An 11,230-nucleotide genomic window follows, 5' to 3' on the forward strand; every position below is an offset into this window, starting at 1 on the left:
AGTCCCACATTATGTCAAAAATTTGTGGATCAGGCCATTTCTTCCGTCAAGAAAAAATGTAAAAATTCATATATGATTCATTATATGGATGATATATTGAAAGCCCACCCTCAGAGGGCCTTAGTGGACCAACAATTATTTGACCTTGTAAATGCTTTGGAGGAATTTGGCTTCATTGTCTCTGAGGAGAAAATTCAGAAATATGATAATTTGAAGTATTTAGGTACCAATATTAGAGATAATAATATAACATATCAGAAATTACAGATAAGACATGATAGACTAAGAACGTTAAATGATTTTCAAAAGCTTTTGGGTAATATTAATTGGATCAGACCCTACTTGAAAATAACTACCGGAGAGTTAAAACCATTATTTGAGATACTTAATGGAGATCCTAACCCCATATCTACCAGACAATTGACTATTGAGGCCTGTGAGGCATTAAACAAAGTAAATGAAAAATTGACTCTAACAAGGGTCCAACGCTTGGATCCTGCTGAAGAGTGGTCCTTGTACATTCTAAAAACTAATTATACCCCCACAGCCTGCCTGTGGCAGAATGGGATATTGGAATGGATTCATTTACCTCATATTTTACATAAAGTTTTGGTTTCTTATGATACCCTATGCACTCAATTGATTATCAAGGGAAGACACAGGTCTAAGGAATTATTTAGAAGAGATGTGTATATTATTGTCATCCCATATAATAAAGCTCAACTAGAACAATTATTACAAAAATGATGAATGGATCATATCCTTAATTGGCTTTACAGGGAAAATAATTTTCCATTTACCTCAGGACCCAGTTTTAACTTTTGTATTAGAAAATGAGGTGATTTTCCCTAGAGGATATTCTAAAACTCCATTAGAAGATAGAATCAATATAATCACTGATGGGTCCTCAAATGGACGATCAGTGGTGTGTATACAAAATAGGGACTCCATTATTAAGAAGAATTCAAGATATTCAGCTCAACAGGCTGAAATTAAAACAGTCTTAATAGCTTTTACAGAAGTAAAACAGGCTTTCAACCTTTACACAGACTCCAAATATATATTTAACTTGTTTCCGGAAATAGAGTCGATAGTCCTGTCGCCGAGAACCAAGATTTATCTCAAATTAAAACAGTTACAAGAATCTATTCAACAGAGACAGAATAAATATTTTATAGGGCACGTGAGGGGCCACTCGTGGCTTCCAGGTCCTATAGCCCAAGGAAATGCTTTAACAGATTCACTAACAAAAATCATACAGGCTGTAGAGACAGCTAAAAGAGTCATGATCTACATCATCAAAATGCTACTACACTTAGATATCATTTTCAAGTTACTCGTGAACAGGCAAGAAAAATAATTAAATCTTGTCCTCATTGTCCAGATTGGGGACATACATTAAAGATGGGAGTTAATCCACAAGGATTAAAACCTCACATTTTATGGCAAATGGATGTGACTCACATATCAGAGTTTGGAAAATTGAGTTATGTCCATGTCACAGTGGACACCTACTCACACATGGTGTTTGCCTCTGCCAGAACGGGAGAGGCAGTGAAAGATGTAATACAACACCTGGTGCAGAGTTTCTCTTACATGGGTATCCCGAAGAAAATAAAGACTGACAATGCACCTGCCTATGTGCCAAAAACCTTAGAGCATTTTTATCAACAGTGGAACATAGCCCATGTCACAGGAATTCCATACAACCCACAAGGGCAAGGCATTGTGGAACGTATACATTAGAATATTAAAGCACAGATTCAAAAGTTAAGGTCAACAGGTAAGTATACAACTCCCCATCAATTGCTTAGCCATTCCCTATTCGTTTTGAATCATGTAAATACAGATAACCAGGGGCTTACAGCCACCGAAAGACATTGGGCGGAGAAGGAGAGTGCTCCTAAACCCCTGGTCAGATGGAAAGACCAATTAACTGGCCTATGGAAGGGGCCAGATGTGCTAATTGCCTCTGGACGAGGCTATGCTTGTGTTTTCCCACAGGATGCCGAATCACCAATTTGGGTCCCAGACAGACTCATCAGGCCAGGCAAAGGAAACGGACATCCGTCCCCCACGCCGAAAGAGGCCGAACCGCCAGATAATGCGGAACCTGGCCAAAAAGATCAAGGCGACTCGCCTAGAGCCAAAAACAAAAACACGCCAGACGCCGACGTGGACACAGCTTAAAACCCTGACAGCTCAGGCAAAGGAAGTATTGAAGGCTACACATGCCCCGGAAACGACAACCTTGCTGTTTGTGGCTATGCTTACAGTCATGAGTGCGCCCACCGCTTTAGGGGAAAGTTTTGGGCTTACTTACCAAAGCCACCCATATTACATCCTGTAGGGTGGGAGGTGTCGGATCACATCAAGGTTTTAACCAATCAAACATTAGTGATAGGGGGATCGCCTGACTTTCACCTTCTAAAGAACAGCTCGGGTTATGTAGATTTTGAGGGAAAGTCCGATTCTCTGCCAATTTGCTTCTCTTTCTCCCCTTCGGTGCCAGTGGGCTGTTTTCAAGTGGGAAAAAGGGTGTTTAACAGAGATACCCCCACCTTGGACAATATCGAACCAGATGGAAAGGGCAATGGGCGGCGTATGTGGGAACTGTGAATGACCACCGTGAGCGATAAAGAAGAAAAAAGACAATATTATACCACAGTAAAGAATCTTCCGCCGCGCTACCCCCATTACAAAACAGCATTTAAAAAGGACGCCCTTTGGGAGGGAGATGAGAATGCTTTCCCGCGCTGGCTTCCATGTGCCTTCCCTGACAATGGGGTAAGATTCTCTCCCTTAGGCGCTGCTAGACTTCTCTGGGACTTCTCCATGTCCTCACCTGATAAAGATCAGAGCAATTATCTCTCCTCCAACTCAAAACCTTATGGGAACTATGTGCCTCCAGTTGGAAAACTGATCAAAAGATGGTATGATGCGGGGTGGGTAGAACCGACATGGTTCTGGGAGCCACTCCACAGAGACCTCCCTGATAGACAGAACAAACCACTGATAGAACATCCAGAACTGTTCCGACTGGTTGCTTCTAGTGAGAAACTTTTGCTGAAGAAAACAGGAGCTGCTGATTATGATGCTGTTTCAGTTTCTGCTTGTGTTACCTATCCCTATGAAATATTAGAAGGATTGCCACAATTGATTAGCATAGATAAGGTTGAATCTATTTTTAGTATTAAGTTTACATCATGCAAGCTGATTAATTGCATTGATTCCACTGTATCGGGATCTGTTATATTGATTGTCAGGATACCTCCTTATGTTTTGTTACCGGTAGACTTGGGAGATGAGCCATGGTTTGATGATTCTGCCATCCAGACTATTAGGTATGCTACGGGTTTGATTAGGGCAAAAAGATTTGTAACAGCCTTAATTCTAGGTATAACCGCTTTGATAGCTATTGTTACTTCTTTTGCTGTTTCTACTACTGCTTTGGTTAAGGAAATGCAGATTGCCACTTTTGTTAATGATCTCCATAAGAATGTTACCCTTACATTATCAGAACAGAAGATTATAGATTTGAAATTAGAAACTAGATTAAATGCCCTAGAAGAGGTAGTATTAGAATTAGGACGAGATGTTACAAACATTAAGACTAGGATGGCCACACGCTGTCACGCTAATTATGATTTTATTTGTGTGACTCCTTTACCTTATAATGCTACAGAAAAATGAGAAAGGACCAAAACATATTTGCTAGACATATGGGATGATGATAACATTTCTTATAATATTCAAGAATTGACGTCCTTAATCACAAAAATGAATAAGCAACATGTAGATGCAGTGGACCTCTCTGGATTGGCAAGATCCTTTGCGAATGGAGTTAAATCATTAAATCCAATCGATTAGACACAATATTTTATTTTTATTGGAGTTGGGATTTTACTACTTGTTGTTGTACTAATGATCTTCCCAATTATATTCCGATGCTTTACAGATTCCATTGCCCAGGTTCAAGCAGATCTCAATTTGGTGCTTTTAAAAAATAAAAAAAGAGGAACTGCCGCTCCTACAGCAGAGATAACCGAGCTCCGGGGCAGACATGACGCCTGAGTGGGAGCGGGTGCGAGGGTTCGCACCACACGCGGTTAAGCCCCCTGCTTGCGTGCGGCGGACTCCAAGAAGATGTGCACCTGGACTTGCCCCCTGCTACAAACTTGGCTCTAAGCTGATGGGCATCTGGGTCATGGGAAAGATTGTTGTCAGCAGTTTTTTCTTTATTTTTTCTTTGATTCTGAGAATGATCTTGGTAAGACAGAGACTTCCGTAAATAATAGGACAGAAGGTCCTGATCTATTTTTGATCACTAATACCACAAGCTTTCCTGCTTCCTCTTTACAGCAGACAGAGCCTCTGATGACAGGGACTCCAAGGTTGCAGATTATGTCTTCTCTTATAGAACTAGGTACACAGACATGATGGGACATGCTTGTATGACTGTGAAACACTGTTTCTTTGTGAACTCAGTTAGTTACCAGTAGCAGGCTCTTGTAACGTGTGTACTTTTAAAGATTTATGAAAATTTGGTGAGCCGAATCTCAGTAACTTGGTGAATTCGGTTAGTTCCCAATAGGCCGCAGTAGTAATAAGTGGACTGTTCGGGATATAGAAAAATTTTCACGAATGGAATCAAAATTTCTATGCGAATTCAGTGAGTTCGCAATGGGACATGCTTGTATGAGTCTGCTTTTCAATATAGCAACATTTTAAGGAACGCAATCTAAGTATCATTGTGAATTCAGTAGGTTCCCAATAGGATTTGCATGTAATAAGCATGTTATTCAAGATAGAGCAACGTTTTAACGAAGTGAAACACTGTTTCTTTGTGAATTCCGTTAGTTCCCAGTAGCAGGCTCTTGCAATGTGTGTACTTTTAATGATTTATCAAAATTTGGTGAGCCGATTCTCAGTAAGGTGGTGAATTCATTTAGTTCCCAATAGGCCGCAGTAGTAATAAGTGGACTGTTCGGGATATAGAAAAATTTTTATAAATGCAATCAGAATTTCTAGGCGAATTCAGTAAGTTCCCAATGGGACATGCTTGCATAAGTGTGCTTTTCAATATATAGCAACATTTCAAGGAAGGGAATCTAAGTATCATCGTGAGTTCATTAGGGTCCCAATAGGATTCGCATGTAATATGCTTGTTATTCAAGATAGAGCAACGTTTTTAACGAACCTAAACACTGTTTCTTTGAGAATTCAGAAGTTCGCAGTAGCAGGCTCTTGTATTATGTGTACTTTTAAAGATTTATCAAAATTTGGTAAGCCGTATCTCAGTAAATTGGTGAATTCGGTTAGTTCCCAATAGGCCACACTAGAAATAAGTGGACAGTTCGGGATATAGAAAAATTTTCAGGAATGGAATCAAAATTTCTAGTCGAATTCAGTGAGTTCCCAATGGGACATGCTTGTATGAGTGTGCTTTTCAATATATAGCAACATTTGAAGGAAGGGAATCTAATTATCATGGTGAATTCAGTAGGTGCCCCATAGGACTCGCATGTAATAAGCTTGTTTTTCAAGATAGAGCAACGTTTTAACGACCTGAAAAACTGTTTCTTTGTGAATTCAGTTAGTTCCCAGTAGCAGGCTCTTGTAATATGTGTTATTTAAAGATTTATCAAAATTTGGTGACTCGAATCTCAGTAACTTGGTGAATTCAGTTAGTTCCCAATAGACCGCAATAGTAAGTGGACTGTTCGGGATATAGAAAAATTTTCACGAATGGAATCAAAATTTCTATGCGAATTCAGTGAGTTCCCAATGGGACATGCTTGTATGAGTGTGCCTTTCAATATATAGCAACATTTGAATAAAGGATGTAAGTATCATTGTGAATTCACTAGGTTCCCAATAGGATTTGGATGTAATAAGCTTGTTATTCAAGGTAGAGCAACGTTTTAACGAACTGAAACACTGTTTCTGTGTGAATTCAGTTAGTTCCCAGTAGCAGGCTCTGGTAATATGTGTACTTTTAAAGATTTACCAAAATTTGGTAAGCCGAATCTGAGTAACTTTGTGAATTCGGTTAGTTTCCAATAGGCGGCAGTAGTAATAAGTGGACAGTTCGGGATATAGAAAAATTTTCATGAATTTAGTCAGAATTTCTAGGCGAATTCAGTGAGTTCCCAATGGGACATGCTTGTATGAGTGTGCTTTTCAATATATAGCAACATTTTAAGGAAAGGAATCTAAGTATCATGGTGAATTCAGTAGGTTCTCAATAGAATTCGCAACTAATATGCTTGTTATTCAAGATAGAGCAACTTTATAACGAAGTGAAACACTGTTTCTTCATGAAATCTGTTAGATACCAGTAGCAGGCTCTTTTATTATGTGTTCTTTTGGAGATTTATCAAAATTTGGAGCCGAACTCAGTAACTTGGTGAATTCGGTTAGTTCCCAATAGGCCGCAGTAGTAATAAGTGGACTGTTCGGGATATGGAAAAATTTTCACGAATGGAATCAAAATTTCTATGCGAATTCAGAGAGTTCCCAATGGGACATGCTTGTATGAGTCTGCTTTTCAATATAGCAACATTTTAAGGAACGCAATCTATGTATCATTGGGAATTCAGTAGGTTCCCAATAGGATTTGCATGTAATAAGCTTGTTATTCAAGATAGAGCAATGTTTTAACGAAGTGAAACACTGTTTCTTTGTGAATTCCGTTAGTTCCCAGTAGCAGGCTCTTGTAATGTGTGTACTTTTAATGATTTATCAAAATTTGGTGAGCCGATACTCAGTAGGTTGGTGAATTCAATTAGTTCCCAATAGGCCTCAGTAGTAATAAGTGGACTGTTCGGGATATAGAAAAATTTTTATGAATGGAATCAGAATTTCTAGGCGAATTCAGTAAGTTCCCAATGGGACATGCTTGCATAAGTGTGCTTTTCAATATATAGCAACATTTCAAGGAAGGGAATCTAAGTATCATCGTGAGTTCATTAGGGTCCCAATAGGATTCGCATGTAATATGCTTGTTATTCAAGATAGAGCAACGTTTTTAACGAACCTAAACACTGTTTCTTTGAGAATTCAGAAGTTCGCAGTAGCAGGATCTTGTAATATGTGTACTTTTAAAGATTTATCAAAATTTGGTAAGCCGTATCTCAGTAACTTGGTGAATTCGGTTAGTTTCTATTAGGCGGCAGTAGTAATAAGTGGACAGATCGGGATATAGAAAAATTTTCATGAATTTACTCAGAATTTCTAGGCGAATTCAGTGTGTTCCTAATGGGACATGCTTGTATGAGTGTGCTTTTCAATATACAGCAACATTTTAAGGAACGGAATCTAAGTATCATGGTGAATTCAGTAGGTTCACAATAGAATTCGCAAGTAATATGCTTGTTATTCAAGATAGAGCAACTTTATAACGAAGTGAAACACTGTTTCTTTGTGAAATCTGTTAGATACCAGTAGCAGGCTCTTTTAATATGTGTACTTTTGAAGATTTATCAAAATTTATGGAGACGAATCTCAGTAACTTGGTGAATTCGGTTAGTTCCCAATAGGCCGCAGTAGTAATAAGTGGACTGTTCGGGATATAGAAAAATTTTCACGAATGGAATCAAAATTTCTATGCGAATTCAGTGAGTTCCCAATGGGACATGCTTGTATGAGTCTGCTTTTCAATATAGCAACATTTTAAGGAACGCAATCTAAGTATCATTGTGAATTCAGTAGGTTCCCAATAGGATTTGCATGTAATAAGCTTGTTATTCAAGATAGAGCAACGTTTTAACGAAGTGAAACACTGTTTCTTTGTGAATTCCGTTAGTTCCCAGTAGCAGGCTCTTGTAATGTGTGCACTTTTAATGATTTATCAAAATTTGGTGAGCCGATTCTCAGTAAGTTGGTGAATTCAGTTAGGTCCCAATAGGCCGCAGTAGTAATAAGTGGACTGTTCGGGTTATAAAAATTTTTATGAATGGAATCAGAATTTCTAGACGAATTCAGTAAGTTCCCAATGGGACATGCTTGCATAAGTGTGCTTTTCAATATATAGCAACATTTCAAGGAAGGGAATCTAAGTATCATCGTGAGTTCATTAGGGTCCCAATAGGATTCGCATGTAATATGCTAGTTATTCAAGATAGAGCAACGTTTTTAGCGAACCTAAACACTGTTTCTTTGAGAATTCAGAAGTTCGCAGTAGCAGCCTCTTGTAATATGTGTACTTTTAAAGATTTATCAAAATTTGGTAAGCCGTATCTCAGTAACTTGGTGAATTCGGTTAGTTCCCAATAGGCCGCACTAGAAATAAGTGGACTTTTCGGGATATAGAAAAATTTTCACGAATGGAATCAAAATTTCTAGTCGAATTCAGTGAGTTCCCAATGGGACATGCTTGTATGAGTGTGCTTTTCAATATATAGCAACATTTTAAGGAACGGAATCTAATTATCATGGTGAATTCAGTAGGTGCCCAATAGGACTCGCATGTAATAAGCTTGTTTTTCAAGATAGAGCAACGTTTTAACGACCTGAAAAACTGTTTCTTTGTGAATTCAGTTAGTTCCGAGTAGCAGGAACTTGTAATATGTGTACTTTTAAAGATTTATCAAAATTGACAGAGCCGATTCTGAGTAACTTTGTGTATTCAGTTAGTTTCCAATAGGCCTCAGTAGTAATAAGTGAATTGTTCGGGATATAGAAAAATTTTCATGAATGAAATCAGTATTTCTATGCGAATTCAGTGAGTTCCCAATGGTACATGCTTGTATGAGTCTGCTTTTCAATATATAGCAACATTTTAAGGAACGGAATCTAAGTATCATTGTGAATTCAATAGGATCCCAATAGGATTCGCATGTAATAAGCTTGTTATCAAGATAGAGCAACGTTTTAACAAACTGAAACACTCTTTCTTTGTGAATTCAGTTAGTTCCCAGTAGCCTGTTCTTGTAATATGTGTACTTTTAAATATTAATCAAAATTTGCTGAGCAGAATCTCAATAACGTAGAAAAATCGGTTAGTGCCCAATAGGCCGCAGTAGTAATAAGTGGACTGTTCGGCATATAGAAAAATTTTCACGAATGGAATCAAATTTTCTAGGAGAATTCAGTGAGCTCCCAATGGGACATGCTTGTATGAGTGCGCTTTTCAATATATAGCAACATTTTTAGGAACGGAATCTAAGTATCATGGTGAATTCAGGAGGTTTCCAATAGGATTCGCATGTAAGAAGCTTGTTTTTCAAGATAGAACAACGTTTTAATGAACTGAAACACTGTTTTTTGTGAATTCAGTTAGTTCCCAGTAGCAGACTCTTGTAATATGTGTACTATTAAAGATTTATCAAAATTTGGTGAACCTAATCTCTGTAACTTGTTGAATTCAGGTAGTCCCCAATAGGCCTAAGTGGAATAAGTGGATTGTTCGGCTTATAGAAAAATTTACACGAATGGAATCAAAATTTCTAGGCGAATTCAGTGAGTTCCCCATGGGACATGCTTGTATGAGTGTGCCTCTAAATATAGAGCAACATTTTAAGGAATGGAATCTAAGTATCATGGTGAATTCAGTAGGTGCCCAGTAGGATTAGCATGTAATAAGCTTGTTATTCAAGATAGAGCAATGTTTGAACGAACTGAAACACTGTTTCTTTGTGGATTCAGTTAGTTCCCAGTAGCCTGTTCTTGTAATATGTGTACTTTTAAAGATTTATCAAAATATCCTGAGCCAAATCTGAGTAACTTGGTGAATTCGGTTAGTTCCTATAGGCGGCAGTAGTAATAAGTGGACTATTTGGGATATAGAAAAATTTTCACGAATGTAATCAAAATTTCTAGACGAATTCAGTGAGTTTCCAATGGGACTTGCTTGTATAAGTGTGCTTTTCAATATATAGCAACATTTCAAGGAAGGGAATCTAAGTATCATCGTGAGTTCATTAGGGTCCCAATGGGATTCGCATGTAATATGCTTGTTATTCAAGATAGAGCAACGTTTTTAACGAACCTAAACACTGTTTCTTTGAGAATTCAGTTAGTTCCCAGTAGCAGGCTCTTGCAATGTGTGTACTTTTAATGATTTATCAAAATTTGGTGAGCCGATTCTCAGTAAGTTGGTGAATTCATTTAGTTCCCAATAGGCCGCAGTAGTAATAAGTGGACTGTTCGGGATATAGAAAAATTTTTATGAATGGAATCAGAATTTCTAGGCGAATTCAGTAAGTTCCCAATGGGACATGCTTGCATAAGTGTGCTTTTCAATATATAGCAACATTTCAAGGAAGGGAATCTAAGTATCATCGTGAGTTCATTAGGGTACCAATAGGATTCGCATGTAATATGCTTGTTATTCAAGATAGAGCAACGTTTTTAACGAACCTAAACACTGTTTCTTTGAGAATTCAGAAGTTCGCAGTAGCAGGCTCTTGTATTATGTGTACTTTTAAAGATTTATCAAAATTTGGTAAGCCGTATCTCAGTAAATTGGTGAATTCGGATAGTTCCCAATAGGCCGCACTAGAAATAAGTGGACAGTTCAGGATATAGAAAAATTTTCAGGAATGGAATCAAAATTTCTAGTCGAATTCAGAGAGTTCCCAATGGGACATGCTTGTATGAGTGTGCTTTTCAATATATAGCAACATTTGAAGGAACGGAATCTAAGTATCATGTAGAATTCAGTAGGTTCCCAATAGGATTCGCATGTTATCAGCTTGTTATTCAAGATAGAGGAAAGTTTTAATGAACTGAAACACTGTTTCGTTCTGAATTCAGTTAGTACCCAGTAGCAGGCTCTTTAATATGTGTACTTCTAAAGATTTATCAAAATTTGGTGAGCCGAATTTCAGTAACTTGGTGAATTCAGTTAGTTCCCAATAGACAGCAATAGTCAGTGGACTGTTCGGGATATAGAAAAATTTTCACGAATGGAATAAAATTTCTAGACGAATTCAGTGAGTTCCCAATGGGACATGCTTGTATGAGTGTGCCTTTCAATATATAGCAACATGTAAAGAACGGATCTAAGTATTATTGTATATTCACTAGGTCCCAATAGGATTCTGATGTAATAAGCTTGTTATTCAAGGTAGAGCAACGTTTTAACGAACTGAAACACTGTTTCGTTGTGAATTCAGTAAGTTCCCAGTAGCAGGCTCTTTTAATATGTGTACTTTTAAAGATTTATCAAAATTTGGATAGCCGAATCTGAGTAACTTTGTGAATTCGGTTACTTTCCAATAGGCGG

At 37.8% G+C, this 11,230-nt stretch overlaps 1 pseudogene; it reads left to right on the forward strand.

Annotated features, from left to right (window-relative positions):
• The first annotated feature begins 2,104 nt into the window (after positions 1-2,104).
• LOC148003925 (endogenous retrovirus group K member 19 Env polyprotein-like) lies at positions 2,105-3,870 on the forward strand (annotated as a pseudogene).
• Positions 3,871-11,230: the final 7,360 nt, after the last annotated feature.

Source organism: Rattus norvegicus, chromosome 8 (genome assembly GCF_021556685.1).
Source record: "Rattus norvegicus strain SHRSP/BbbUtx chromosome 8, alternate assembly SHRSP_T2T, whole genome shotgun sequence".
Lineage (NCBI taxonomy): Eukaryota > Metazoa > Chordata > Mammalia > Rodentia > Muridae > Rattus > Rattus norvegicus.